Below are 16,372 nucleotides of genomic sequence, written 5' to 3' on the forward strand. Positions count from 1 at the left end.
AAAGTAGAACCTGAGGGAGTGAGAGTTCTAGGTGGACAATCCTTTCAAGAAGCTATCTGTAATGAGAAAGGAAGAGGTGCTCTCAAAGGAGGACTTTTTTTAAATTAGAAAACACTAAGCATTTTTATACACTGATGGGAAAGAGCCAGTTCAGAGGGAAGAATGGAAGATTCTAAATAGAAAAAGGACTCTGGGAAGAGATAGGATCCAGACAACAGGTAGGATTGCCTCCTAGAAGAGGAAGACATTCCTTATGATGAGAATAAGGGAGAAAGAGAGGATGAGTGTGGATGTGAGTGAATTCATTTTCACTGTATGGAAGGTTGGATCATCTGCCGAGAGGAAGACAAACTCAGGGAAAGTCGGAAGCTGGAAGACAGTAGAGAACACCAGAAATAAGCAGTAAGGTAGCTGCAGGGAGAGTGGCCGGATGGAAATGCTGCATTCTGGTGAGCAGTGATGACGACTCCTTGAGAGCGAGGTCACCAGAAATTTATAGTGGCAATCATCACAGCACTATACATGGTACGCTATAATGATTCACAGGCTTTCCTCAGCACATGTGCTTGACAGGCTGAGCACCCACTAAATGCTGAAGGAATGAACGGACCCAGCTTAAATAAGCCCTCAGTCAAGGGGCCTCCTCTCCTCCACCAACACGGTTTCATCAACTAAAACCCTATGACAGCTATCTCAGGTCTCTTGCTATCTGGTTCCTTCAGTCTCAAGAAATGTTGAGGTAGAAAATACGCTTTTGTACAAGTTTATCATATATTCTATGTGTATCCTTCGTAATGCATGTACTGCATTGAACAGTTTCCCGAAGATCCCTGGGTAGGACAGGGCAGAGCTCAGGCTAACCCAGGTCACCTGACTCCCTTTCCATATCCTGTGCCATGAGATACACAAGGTGAAACTGCCAATGAGTTCCAGATGATTCAGTAGGCTGTCAATATTTCTTTATTCCTTCCTTCCTTCCTTCCTTCCTTCCTTCCTTCCTTCCTTCCTTCCTTCCTTCCTTCCTTCCTTTCTTCCTTCCTTCCTTCCCTCCTCCTTCTCTCTCTTTTCCTTCTTTCCATCCTTTCTTCCCTCCTCCCTCTCTTTTCCTTCTTTCCTTCCTTCCCCATCCCCTCTTCTTCCTTCCATCCCTCCCTCCCTCCACCTTTCCTCCCTGAGCATGGTAGACCTCTTGGAATCTTTTCTGACCTCCCTACTAAACTGTCCCCCAGTTTCATTACATTCAGCCCTCATTTGCACGTGCTCTTGACACCTGGTGTTTGGTGGCAGAAATGGCTGATAAAATTCCACACTGATTAATTTCATGTTTAATCTAACTGATACTTCTGTAGCCTTTGCAAATAACCTTTTTGAACAAAAACTGCAACGGCTCATTCCAAACCCGATCAAAGAGGTATGCATGACTCACAGCCACTAAATAAACATTGATGCCTGATGGCAGTAATATGGCTATTTATATTCAGAGCCTGATTTAACCAGTGGCATTCCTGTAATAAGATAATAAGCATGAGCTGTTTACTAGAAAAAAAGGAGAGTCTGTGGTGCTGGTGTTCAATAAAATCTCTTAACAGGCAAATGAGTCTCTGAAATTGGTTGGCAAATACATCCAGAATGAGATGTGCTAATTAGTTGCTGTTACTGATTTTCTAAAATAAAGAGTTTAAACTTAAATTAGCCCTGAAATTTAGTACAATAAAAAATGCTGGATGTATGATATCATGTTGAAAATCTTATGGATTATGCCTAATATATGCCTAGCAATACAATTAAGAAAAAAAGAACTCTGGCCCTAAATCATTAGAATTTAAACAGAGACTAAGAAGAGGTTTTATATGTAGAGAATTATAAGCATAGATATTTGAATCTCAGGTTCAAGTTTTTTTTTCTATTCAGAGAGCATTTGTAGGTGATCCTCTTGGCTATACTGGCAGAGGTATCTATTACTATAAGTACTTTAATTTTTAAATAGAAAGAGCAAAGGAATGCAAGAATTATCCTAATAGCATTTGGATACCCTTTAAAAATAGATTAACCTATTCAGAACCAAGATCACAGAGATTTTAGGTAAGCACAGAGGAGACGATTGTCTGGATTCAGAAATAAACGATGAAAGCTTCAAGCTTTGAAGCCTCTCCCAGCACCTTCCAGCTCTGTTTTTCCGCCACTGAAGTAAGAGCAGCAGACACAGTGTGCATGCTTTCTTTCTCCTCCCGCTCTCACTCCATACAGCCCCTTCTAGCTGCTAAGGATCTTCAAACCTCCACTTTCACTGCTTCCTTCACCAAGTTGGAGGAGACTTGCTTCTGTCTGGACTGGCAACTTCAAATAGTGAGATGATCTCAGGAGGCAGCCAAATATTTTTTAAATCAAATATTGCATCTAAAAAGATATAGCCAAGTAACAAGAGGATTCAGGTTGTGTTTCCACTGTTGTTGTTGTTGTTGTTGTTTTCCAAAAGCCAAATATGAATTCAAAAAACTGTCATTTGCATTTAGCTGGTGGACATAATGTCTGTCTTCCCAGAGCACATGGTCATTCTTTGAAAGCCAGCTAGATGGGTAGATGTGAGTGCTCCATCTCAGAGTAGTAGTGTTCCTAAAGTTAGCAATGAGTTAATTCATTCATTTGGGTCCTATTTATCAAAGGTTATTATTTATCTGCCTTAATTAAGATGTTTAGTATTTATCAGAGTTACTTTAGTCACCAGGGGTAATTGATTATGTATATCTTTGTTTCCATTTTATAGTGGGGTCCCCAGCTTAGGTAGCAACATTTCCAACTATTACTGAGACCTAGAGTTATGGAGGACAGTGTCATACAGGCTACCTAATAATTGTAATGATAAATAGAATTTTGCATCAGGGAGCACCTGGGTGGCTCAGTGTATGAGTGTCTGCCTGCCATTCAGGTCATGATCCCGGGGTCATGGGATCGGGTCCCACATTGGGCTTCCCGCAGGGAGCCTACTTCTCCCTCTGCCTATGTCTTTGCCTCTGTCTCAGTGTTTCGAAGGAAGGAAGGAAGGAAGGAAGGAAGGAAGGAAGGAAGGAGAAAGAAAGAAAGAAGAAAAAAAGAAAGAAAGAAAGAAAAAGAAAGAAGAAAGAAAGAAAGAAAGAAAGAAGAAAGAAAGAAAGAAAAAGAAAGAAAGAAAGAAAGAAAGAAAGAAAGAAAGAAAGAAAGAAAGAAAGAAAGAAAGAAAGAAAGAAAGAAAGAAAGAAAGAAAGAAAGAAAGTCAGGGACTGAGTCAGGAACAGGTGAGTCTTTCCTATATTTTTCAATGGTATTAAAGTTCTCTTGAAACCAACTCTGGCTAGCTTAAGACAAAAGGGAATTTATTCAAAAGGATATTCATAACCTTAGAAGATGTAAGATTGAACAGCCACTCCTCAGAAGTCAAGAATCACACCAGCTCCAGAGATATGAAAACAAGAGTTTCTGAGCTTATTCTATTTTTGTAGCTCAGCAACTCACATCTCCCAGTTCCTTTGTTGCTGTTTTTAAGATTCCATATTCTTAGGAAAATCTGGTTCATCTAGCTTGACTCAAACAAAAGACCTGAACAAATCAGTTGTGACCAACAGAAGAGGGGGAAAAGGTCACATGATAAAGACCCAGCTTCTGTGAAAGTCTCTAGAGACAGGAGGATGGTTGTCAGCTGGGCAGCAAACCCAACAGTCCCTTACCAGTGCTCCTCCAAGTACCTGTCCACAGTTTGATGCCAGCCCAAGAGGAGACAAAGAGCATGCATCAGAATCTAAATCAACATACTGCTTACTTTATCAAGAAAGTCTTGCTATTTAAAACAAACAAACAAACAAAAGAAACAAACAAACATGTCAGCTGACCTTGAAAGAGTGTGCTTAGAGATATATTTTGTTTACATTCCGGTTCATTACTTCCTACCACCTCCTGGACCAGTAGTGAAGAGTTTGCTGGTAGGCAACTGCCTATGGACCATTCCTTAAGTACAAGTCTCTTCTCTTCAGTTTTTGTCTGACTTTATGGTTGGTACCAGAGTAATCAGGAAAATAGGCTTTGAAGTTACCTGGGTTTTAGTTCTTGCTATGCCTAATAGCCAAATGACCTGGAGTAAATAAATACCCCTAGCTTCATTTTTCCTACTCTACTAACAATCCTACCATATTTGTTAGGATTCTTTCAATTGCAGGCAGCAGAAAGTCAAATCATTAGGTTAAACTAAATGAAATTATTGATATCCAATATGAAAAAAATGGAGGTTTTATACGGTTAGAACCCATGATTCAGGCAAAAAGATTTTATTGCTTTATGAAACTGGAAAGCATAATAGTGGATTAGCTACCATATACACTGAATCTAGGGCTCAAACGAATAAAAAGAAACTTTGTCTTTTCCAACAACCAGAATCAGATCACATGGCATATAAAAACTCTAATTGGTTCTGCTTGGGTCTTTCTCCTAAGCCTCAGCCCAATCACTATCAAAAAAGACGCAAAGTTTTGTGATGGGCCAAGCTTGGAGTAGTCAGAGCACTATGATTAACAGATTGGCAGGCCTGTCAGGTAAACCCTTTCTGTCTTATTTGGTCATAACCCTAATGCCTCGCACATAATAGGTGCCCCCAAATTAGGTAAATAAATTATTAGGGAAGGAGTATTGTGTGCCCCTCTAGTCTAAAGAGGGAGCAGACAAAAGCAATAAAATTCCATGATAAATCCCTATATATACGGCTGTTGTAAAGATTAACTAAGAATGTAACACACATGGGACAGGACCTGACACACAATGGCATTTTTATCTACAGTATAGACCAGGTCAGGGTGGAAGCCCACATTTTCCAAGCGTGACTTGCACATAGGCACTCAGGTTTCTTGATCAGTTGATTGAATGAACTAAAAAGTGAACTCATGAATAGACAGTGAGAAATCTGGATCCTATATCTTCCTGTGGAAAATGTTCTTCATCCTATTGCAATTTTGATTTTGTCTGAAGTTTTCCTATGAATAACCAGACAAGAATCATACAAACAACAGGGCAAAAGCAAAAAGGCATTAAATTACAACTGGAGGCATTTTAGTTAAAGACCTACACTAAGAAAACCTCTTTCTAGAGTCTGGAAAACAAATCTTTGGGGAAACTAGAAAACAGGCTGGTTTTTATCACATTTCTTTCTGGTGGCAGAAAGGGGACAGGTGACTTGCAAGAGCCCTCACACAGTGCCTGGCAGCATTTGTAGGTCACATTCCAATCCAGGTGAGGACGAGGGAAGCGGAATGAAAGCAGGAGATACAATCAGAATATTTGACTTGACAGGTGTCTACAGAGCTCATCTAGTCAACCCCCCACCCCGCCGCCGTCGCCGATTTTACTGAAGGCCTGAAGAGGCTTGTCTCAGGGTCACAGCGAGGCCCCTGGGAAGGCACAGAGCTGAGTCCAGATTTTTTTAGTCTATGTCCAACATTTGTCCTCCATACCACATCACAGACAGTGGCGGCTCAGCATGTGCCAATAGTGCCCTATCACCTGTGATTAGGTGGACAGGAAAACGTGTAGGGAACGATAAAACTTCAGTGAGAAATCAGTAAAGACCTTCATGTGGTAAAAGGTCAAAGGATGGGGATTAATGTGTCCCGAAGAATAATCTGGATCCCACTTTTGATCACCAACCCCATGTATTACCTATTGATACCTTTCTACCTGCCACTTGAAGAGAATCCACAACATGAACAATATTAAAAAAAAAAAAAAAATGACCCATCAAGTAATTTGAACAAATAACAAATTAAGTTATTTTATGAACATTTCATTTTCTAAAATAAAATTCAGGACCAATGAATCTGACAAAGGATATTTGAGCCTTTTCTGAAGAGGAAAAACAGACTGAGGTGCTGAAAATATTGACTTTGTGGGTTTAAGAGAACAGGCAGGTTATCTGCAATTGGAACTAATCCCAAATCCAAGACACGTGCTCACTTAGAGGGTAAGGATGTCATATTTGTGGAGAACCATTAGTTACCTACCCAGTAACAATTCTCTCCTTCCTCACTGTCAGAGCTCCCATATTGCTAGGCCCAGCAGAATGCCTAGTTTAATTTTATGACTTACGTGAGATGTAAGTAAAAGGCATTGAGGCCTTCTAGAAAGCCCTCTTTAAAGGGCCTGACTCAGATGGCAGGGCCCCTTCTGTTCCACTTTTTATATCTTCGAGATGCTGGATCAAGTGGCTGGAGCTCTAGAAGTCATACTACAAACATGGGATGAAGATTTACCCTAGGGATTATGGAATAGCAAGCTGCAAGGACCTTGGATCTCTCAAGCTCTCAAGGCACCACCACATCAGCCTTATATTGCCTACTTCTGGACAACTTATTAGGTGAGAGGAAAATAAAGTTCTATGTTGCTTAAATCAATTTTCAGATCGACCAGGTACAATTCCTGACTGATACAAACACACAGCATGATCTTGGCAAAGTAAGCTTTAGCCCCTTCATGCCTCAGTTTCTTCTCTGAAGTTGAGTAGGGGTCCTAACCAGCTTTAAAGAACTCATAATATAGTGATTTTAACAATCTATTTACTGAAGCCCTAGAAAATTTTTGCAGGTAGTCCAAAGGAATATGGGGGTAAATACATGGGTATCAGAATGCTCAATATTCAATCAGAACAGTACCTCTTCGATTTGATTTTTATATTGAGTTTCCAAGTAAGATTTCATTTGGAGGGGTAAAAAAGAATCTAAATGCCAAAAGAATTTGAAAATCACTGGCATGGAAAAACGTTTGGTCCTTTGTACGTGAGAAGGACATTTGGGGCATACCATTGCTCCTGAGATTATATTCTCCTAACATCGCCAATGGATCTGATGATGCCAGTTTAATGCTTCTTGAGACCAATATCTCCCACTTGTAGATCACCTAAGGAAACAGTCTACGGCCACCAAGCAGTACAAAATGCCTGATCCATGCAGGAATAAAATTAGTCAGCCCCGATACCTTCAAGGTGCACTCAGATCCTCTGAAGAATAACTAACAAGCCAGAAAGCTGTGCATAGCTGGGCTCTGAGGTATTACATAGAGACTGGAGGAATCTAGGGAGCTGTGTCCATAAGGAAGGCATTTTGTCACTCACTGGCTCTTGTTACCTCTCATAGTCCTGACCTCTCTAACCCATCGGTCTTAGTGCACATCTTTATCCAAAGGTTCAGTAGTCTTCCATATGGGCAACAGTTCCCAACTGAGATTTTTGGGAAGAGAAAGAGGAAGGGAGGCAGCCCTGGGTCTTTCACACAATTTTGACTACTAATCATGCTATTAGCAGAACATCTTACCTGGGCTCTGGGGAAAGAACTAAACTATAAAGATCTTGGGATCTTGGAAATCAGCACCTGTCTGGCTGAACCCCTCGTCCATCCACAGAAATCACATCAGATCCTCAAAAGTGATACACACAAAGCTCATTGGTTATAGAACACTCTTCACACAATGCCACCAGCTGAGGGCTGAGGACTCGTACCTGCTCCACCAGAGTCCCTGGAACAATCCCAGCCCCTGACTCCAAATTCTCCTTCCAAATTACCTTGATTTCCACTTTGACTTGCCAATCAAACTGCAGCTTGTCCTACTCAAGTCCTTGGCTCTGTTTCTCTGAACATGATCATTGCCCATCTATTCCTTTCAGCAAAGGTCATGTCCCATCACTGAGCCCCCAGCCTCATGAATCCTGCCCTTAATTGACTCTTGCTCACTCTGCACACTATCTCCAGGCTACATATGTAGACCACTCCAGCTGCTACAATCTAGACTCTTCTGGAAATAGTTAAGCTCTGTTTGCCTTTCTTTCTTTCTCATCTTCTCAAACACACCTCATTCAAATAGATCATTAAAATAGTAGATATCGTTTTGCATTGCATCTTACCTCTTTCTTTTCTACCTCAACTCCACCTTTGCAAATACATCCTTCTAAGTAGGTTTTTGAATGATGATGATGGAAATAAAAGAGGAAAGATGACATTAAAATTTAAGAGAAAGAAATTGCAAAGTAACTAAGAAGAGTAGATGGAAGGTCTGTTTCCTATCAGATTCAGTGAGGCAGATGGGAGTGCTAAATTTTGTTTCTTGGCCCTCTGCATCTATTTCTGCCTCTTTTCAATGCTCCCTACTGGATCACAGGGGTTGGAAGAATTAAAGCCATGCCTTCCTACTCTTTTTCTGCTAGGGTTTTAGATATAATTTATCTTCTGCCATTAAAATGTACTCATGTGGGGATCCCTGGGTGGCTCGGCGGTTTAGCGCCTGCCTTTGGCCCAGGATGCGATCCTGGAGTCCCAGGATGGAGTCCCACATCGGGCTCCCGGCATGGAGCCTGCTTCTCCCTCTGCCTGTATCTCTCTCTCTCTCTCTCCCTCTCTCTCTCTCTATCATGAATAAATAAATAAATCTTTTTAATAAAATAAAATAAAATGTACTCATGTGCTATCTGCTATACAGAAGGGAAGTGGAGATCATTCTTTCTGAGACAGCAGACTGGTGAGCATGCTCCCACATACACAAGCTTTCACAGTAGCCAAACTCCATGTTACACTCTCTAATGACCAGCCTCAAGGGTAATGGGCAGGTGGCTTACTGGCAGCAGTTTCTCGACTTCTGGGTAATAGCAGAGTAGATGGAAGAGAGAAAGAAATCTTAATGGATTCAGTAAAGTGGATCAAGCCACATGCCCTTTGCTGGAAAAGCTCCAGCAACTGAACCTCTTCTCCCCCTCCACAGCCACCTCCATTATAGGATCAAATAACTGAGGCACCATTCATTGTAAATAAACTTTAAAATAGGTAATATTGAAATAACTGCTATTCACAGAGTGCAAGTCTGGTTCAAAGTTCAGAAATCATCCATGTAGTCACCCATATTCATAAAGAGGAAAAATCTTGTGACTGTATCAATTGATGTGACTGTATCAATTGATGTATCAATTTTTATCAGTTGATAAAAATTCTACACCTATTCATGATTGTAAAAACTCTCAAAAAACTAGGAATAGCAAGAAACTTCCTCAATTTGATAAAGAACATCAACAAAAAACCTATAGCTAACAAACTGTAAAAGACTGAACACTTTTCCCCTAAGACCAGGAATAAGGTAAAGATGTCTACAAAGTTGTCTGCTCTCATCACTGCTATTCTTGTGATCTAGCCAGCTCAATAAGGCAAGAAAAGAAAATAGAGGCATACAGATAAGAAAGTAAGAACTAAAAATGCCCCTATTTGCAGATCATCACGGTCTACATAGAAATTCCAAGGAATCTTTAAAAAAAGAAAACATTCCTCAAACTAGTAAGTTCAACTAGATCACAGATACAAGATCGACATACAAAAATCAATTGTAACAATAGAAAAATTAATTGCATCTCTATATTCTTACAGTGAATATGTGGACACAAATTAAAAACACAATACCATTTATAGTCATTCAAAAAGACATAACAATGGAGTGACTGCTGTTCACAGGTCTCTTGGCTGCTAGAAAGCCCCATTCTCAGATAAGACACCTCTCCACCCTGACTTTAGTAAAGAGGTCAGGAAACCTTGAGTAAGAGTGGAGGACTAATTTCGGGCAGTTAATTACATTCTTTCAGCATCCATCTCCCTGAAGTTTTCACTGGGCAAATCCTTCAGGAGGACATCCCCATTAGCTATTCATTTTTCTTTTGCACTGACTGGAGAATGAAGTGACTGTTGGCTGTGTCACACAACTCGTTGAAATTCACCCCTGGGTGAAGTGATCCTCAAATAATTACCAAATGTAGTTCAGGTAACTGAATTAGTGAATTACATTGGCTCCTTTGAGATGAAAGACTCTTTAGGAATGTGAAATACTTTGGTTCTTTGTTATTAATAACCTGAACAATGAAAGAACCCAAAGTAGTATTCAATATGCTCCAGGAATGGGATGACTAAAATTAAAGAATGCAATTGATTTACATTTTCCATACTTTTCATTTTCTATCCTTTTCATTTCAATAGTCAGGACTGAATATGACAAGTCATCAAATCCCCTCTGATGTTAATAAGGCATCAACTACAGAACTCTGGGAAGAGAAAAATTCAGCCAAGTGGCAAGTGGGTGGTTCCCCTTTCTTTGGTTTATCATCATTTCTTCTCACCTACCCTGTTACAGCACTCTACAGGTAAAAACCTCCTAATTTGACCTATATTCATTTTCTTCGGCCTTAGTCTAATTTTCCAAAATTAAGTGTCTCAACTCCTCTCCCACCCTTCAGACAGACAATTGCACCCATCACTTGCGCCCAGCAGAGGAAAGTAGGATGCCCTCAGCTTAGTGCTGTGACCTGGGTATAAAGAAGACAGAAGCACAGAGGTGAATTCCCAGCAGAGAGCTTGACCTTGGGGCAGGAGGAATGGGAAGCAGTAGGGAGGGGGCTTAGGGCTGGCAAATCAAACTCCAACCTATCTGTGGTTGGTAGAGAGAGAAGATGGAGATGCAGGGCCCTACTCATGCTGGAATCAGGTGTCCTGCATTTATTGAATTTGATTTACAGTTCGTCATTTTCAGTTTTCATTTTTAAAGCATTGAGGGCTTTTCTATTTCTCCCCGTTGCTTTCAAGATATCTTGTAATTTATCTGTTTTGGAATTGGAATAGTTAATACATTCACATGGTTCATAAGTCAAACGCATACAATTTTACACAGTGAAGTCTCTCTCCCCTGCACATGCTCCAGCCTTCCAGTTCCACTCCAGAGGCATCAGTGTCACTGATTTCCTACTTTTCCTTGCAGAAACATACAAGTAAATTTGTGCAAGGCATCTCTCATCATCTTTTTTTTTTTTTTAATTTATTTATTTGAGCGGGGAGAGGCAGAAGGAGAGAGATCATCTCAAGCTGACTCCCCGCTGAGCATGGAGCTCAACAGGACCCCAAGATCATGACCCCATGACCCCAAAGTCAGGACACCAGCTGAAACCAAAAGTCTGATGCTTAACCAATTCACTACCCAGGCACCCCACCTCTCACCATCTTTTGTTTATACAAATGATAGCTAACCCACTATTCTGTTCCATTCCTTACTCTTTTTTACTTAATATATACCAGAAGTCACTCCACACCAGTACACTAAAAGCTCCTCAATCTTTCTCCATGATGAGTAGTAATTCATTATATTAACATAGTATCATTTGTCTAACCACTCTCCTATTAGTGATCACGTCCATTATTTCCAACTTTTTGATACCACAAGCAATGTTGCAATGAATAACATTGTTCAATAAGTGATTTCCACATCTAGGAGTATGTCTGTAATTTAATAGAATTGCTACTAACAGAATTATTATAAATAATTCCTATAAATAAAATTGTTGAATCAAAGATTATATATATATTTGTAATTTTGATAGATACTGCCAAATTGCCAATCCATGTCACCTAACACAATATTCTTTACTTTTATATTGCGTTATTGGTCTTTTTCTTATTGATTATGTAGCAATGAATTGCAAATATATTTCCCAATTTGTCCATTGACTTTTGACTCCTTTTATGGTTGTTTTTGCATGCATATTTTTTAAAACATGGTAAAATTTTTCAATCTTTTATTTTATAACTGCTGTAATTTGAGTCTTATTCTAAAAAGTTTTCTTTGGTCATAAATTACATGAAAAAGTCCATATTTTTTCATATTTTTATGGCTTCATATTTGCATATTTAAAATCTTTGACCCATTTGGAGTATCTTTGGCAAAGTATGAGGTATGGCTCCAACTTTATTTATGTATTTATTGTTAGAGCTGCTTACCATGTTGTCCAAACACCAATGATAAAACATCTTGTTTCCCCACTGATCTGAAATAAGACCTTTATTATATGCTAAATCCCTATATGTTTGGGGGTCTACTTCTGGATATTGATTCTGTTTCATTTCTCTATTCATGAGCCAGCGGTACCCTATTTTAATATTTTAGAACTTAACCAAAATCAATTGTACTTCAATTTTTAAAGCTTTGTTTATGTATCTCCCCAAAGCAACGAGGTTTCTTCTCTGTGTCTTATAACTTTATTTTCCCTCAGATAGCTCATGACCAATTTTTTCTTAATCTCCTAGGAAAAGAAATTTTGCTTCTATCATCTGAGTGGCATAGGCAAATAAATGAAATAATCTTAAGCCGATAGGGAGAAGACCATGGGAATACCATATTTTACTTTTCCAAATCCTAGTGCATGGGGGGTCTCAGGGAACACGCTCTTTTGTTTCTAAGGCCATCACTTTAAAATCAAGTTATATTTTATGAATGTTTATTATATGGCAAGTTGTTTCAGTTAGGATGCTTTTGGCTTCAAGCCATAAAAACAGATTCAAGCATCGTTAAACAATCGGGAAATGGCATTAATTGCAATAACTGTAATTCTTAAGGGGCAGAGGGTTCGGTAGGCAGTTTCAGTGGCCCAGCTATATGATTATTGATCCAGGCTCTTACTATCTTTCTTTCTTTTTTTTTTCCCCGCCCCTCTTACCATCTTTCTGCTCTGCCATCCTCATGCATCTGCTCCATCTCAGGCTGATGGCAAGATGGTTTCAGTAATTCCAGGTCTCCCCTCCAGACGTGACAACATCCTGTGAAAGAAGAGACATCTCTTTTGTTCTCTTAGGAACAAGAAAACATTTCTCAGAAGTCATCCATGTCTCATTGGCCAGAACTGGGTGTAATGCCCATTCATCAATCAACCTCTGGCAATAGCAATGTGATTACCTGCAGTCCAATCAGATCCACCCAATTAGGCTGGAGAAGGGTGAGTTTCCTCTAAGGCACATGACTGCTTGGAAGAATGCAGATACCTGCACAAAACCTGGATTCAAGTAGCACTGGAAATGGGTAAAGGATGCTGGTAATGAGGCTCCATTCCCCTCTTTTTCTCTCTCCTAACTGGATTCCTTTGCTGGACATCCAACAATGTTCTCCTTCACACATACTTATTGTTTGAATGGTAATGTAATAATTGCAAACTAACTTAATAAATATTTTTTGAACTCCTCATACTAAAGACCCAATACTGTGTGAAGAGCTAAAGACTGGAAAAAGGAAAGACATGGATCCTGATCCCAAGGATTTAATGAAAGAGGCAGAAAATGTAGGAATTCCATATTACTGTGATAAGTGCTATGTCCATAATTTAAGGGTGCTATGGGAGTTCTAAAGACTGAGCAATTTCATGGGGGAAGGGTAGAACAAACAGGGAATATGCCAGCTGAGCTTTAATGGATGAGCAGGTAGGGGCGCCTGGGTGGCTCAGTGGTTGAGTGTCTGCCTTTGGCTCAGGTCATGATCCTGGGGTCCTGGGATCGACTCCCATATCGGGCTCCCTTGCAGGGAGGCTGCTTCTCCCTCTGCCTATGTTTCTGCCTCTCTCTCTATGTTTCTCATGAATAAATAAAATCTTTAAAAAAAAAAAAAAAGATGAGCAGGTAACAGAAGAAGAACACATGGGCAGGGGATACAGCTGGGCAAAGGACAGGGCAGGCACTGGCATGGTGTGCTGAGGTTCTGTCAAGCTGTGGAATTGGGTGCTGAGGTGCTGCTCTACCCAGGACACAAAGGCACCTGGGGGGAAGCTTTGGGCCTGGCTAGCAACCTCCATTTGCACTATTGAAGAGACATGATCGTGGATACTACCCCTAAGAAGTTCTGGCAGCAGTTAAAGCTAATTGTAGCAAGCACAAATAGCAAATTATTAATTAACCTTCTAAGGTCACAGACCACATCTCCGGGACCACTAAATCTTCTCTCTCACTTCACAATCAAGCTCCTTGCAAAAAGATATCCACACTAACCATCTCTTCACCTCCATTCAATCCTCAACACCAACCCATTGATGTTAACAATATGGTGGTTGCTCTTGCTAAGGTCACCAGTGACCTCGATCGCTGCAAGGCACAAAACAACAAAGACTCTCACATTCTACCTTCTTACCATATTGACCTACATAAAATTCATTAACTGCCTTGATCAACACCTTTAGAGACCCCAGGCAGTGAAAGCATGATTTCTTTCTCCCATATTGATATGAAATTAGAACTTAAAACAATCCGGGGCACATGGGTGGCTCGGTCAGTTAAGCATCTACTTCTGCTCAGGTCATGATCTTGGGGTCCTAGAATGAAGCCAACATAGAGGCTCCCTGCTCAGTGGGAGTCTGTTTCTCCCTCTCCCTCTGCCCCTCCCCCCTGCTTGGTCTGTGCTTGCTCATGCTCTCTTTTTCAAATAAATAAATCTTTTTTTAAAAAAAAGAATTTAAAAAAATCCTAAATCACATTTTTTCCACAAGGACTTCATTTTTTTTGAAATATCAAATTCTTTCAAAAATAAAATCAATCTCTAGCTCTCAATACCCCAAAATTTGCTTATTTAAACACATGTGTGATCCACCAGCTGAGTAATCCAGCAATAAACACATTTGTATCTTGTTTGTACTGGGTTAAATGGTGTTCCCCAAAAAGACATATCCACCCAGAACCTCAGAATATAACTTTATTTGTTCTTTGCAGATGTAATTAAGGTAAAGTTCTTTAGACAAGATCATCCGGGATTAGGGTGAGCCCCAACTCCTATGACAAGTATCCTTATAAGAGACAGAAATAAAATTGTAGAGACCATGGAATACCATGTGAAGACAACAAAGGCAGAGATTGAAGCAATGCATCTACAAGCCAAGGAATGCCAAGAATTATTGATAGCCACCAGCAGGTAGGAGAGAAGCATGGAACAGATTCTCCACCACATAGCCTCCAGCAGAAACCTGTTTTGCTAACACCTTGATTTCAGACTTCTGGCCTCCCGAACCATGAGAGAATATATTTCTGTTATTTCGAGCCATCCAGTTTGTAGTAATTTGTTACATCAAGGGCAAGGCATTAATGCAACCCATTCTCATGCTTGCAAAGTCATACCCACACAAGCACACAAAGAGCATATATATATACACACACACACACACACACACACATTGCCTGCACTTGTCCGGAAAGATCAATGGCACAATTACCCAGTAACCAATGCCTAAGCCCATTTCCACACTAGCTGGGTTTCCAGAGAGCCAAAGCCCCTGCTCGGTATTAGTAACGTGCTCAGTTTCTCCAACATTCACATCCCTGCTTCACCAGGAATGGCCAAAGGAGACCGGGGTCCCCTGAGTGGGCCCCCATTGCTGCGCGATCACCATAAATGAGTAGACCATATGAATGAATGGGGCCACTGAGTAGTTTGACCAGCATTAGGACAAAGTCGAACATTTTGTTCTGGAGTCTTGGACATCCACGGAAAAGGCCTGAGGTAGAAGCAAACCAGAACCCGGGACCTCTTGTCCCTGAAAAGTTACCCTACCCCCTAACCCCCACCCACCCCTTTCCCAATTCTCCCCGTACGCTGGTGATGCTCCCAGCCAGCCACTCCAGCTTACTCCCCATTCATTCACTCACTCGTTCAACAAACATCTACGGGCACCTACTGTATGTCAGTCATTGTGCCAGGCCCTGGAGATCCAAGGATGCCAGACACAGCCTGCTTGCCAGGCCCCGCTGGGGAGAGCGCAGGAGCTGTCCCTCCGCTCCTCTCATTCCAGGCACGCTCCATACAGGCCCTCTCTTCAGAGAACCATGGCTTCTCCATTTCTTCTTTCAGAGGCCTCACCCTGGTGCAGGAGCAGTAGCTCAGAAAATCTGTCCTTTCACTTGCATTATAGGATTTTTTTTTTTAAACAGCAGCAGGGGCAGCAGCCTTACTCTTCCAAGAAGCCTGTGGCTTAGGGTAATATTTACATGTATTTGCATTTCCTTTGTACACAAGGATGGGGAAAAGGTGGGGAAGGGAGTTTTGCCAAGGAATGAGAATGTGCCCTGAGCCAATCCTCAAAGTGCGATTGCAGCTGCCAATTGAAAAATCAAGAAGCAACTTGTTTAGCTAAAATTCAGGTAATTTCTATCACTCCCACCCTGGCTGTCCTTCCCCTGCAAACTCATGTCTTCATAGCTGGCCTGTGCATCTGTTCAAGTCAGGTGTGAGCGAGCTACATTTTGTCTTGGCCTTAAATTCACAGGAAATCATCTTTCTTCTCTAATTCTTCAGGTTTTGGTCATTTTCAGAGAGCTCTGTGGGCACCCTCTGGTGGCTGACTGAACACTTAACTGCAGAAATTGCAGTTCGACAGGATAGCTTCATTTTGCCCCCATGCTCTTTTGTTGGATGTTGGAAACTGTAACCGTATTTGCTGGACTTTGTATTACCTCTTTCTTTTTTTTTTTTTTAAGGCTTTTTTCGTTTATTTGAGAGACAGTGCGCACAAGCAGCGGAGAGGGGCAAAGGGAGAAGCAGACTC

Source organism: Canis lupus, chromosome 8 (assembly GCF_003254725.2).
Source record: "Canis lupus dingo isolate Sandy chromosome 8, ASM325472v2, whole genome shotgun sequence".
In the NCBI taxonomy this organism is placed as follows: Eukaryota; Metazoa; Chordata; class Mammalia; order Carnivora; family Canidae; genus Canis; species Canis lupus.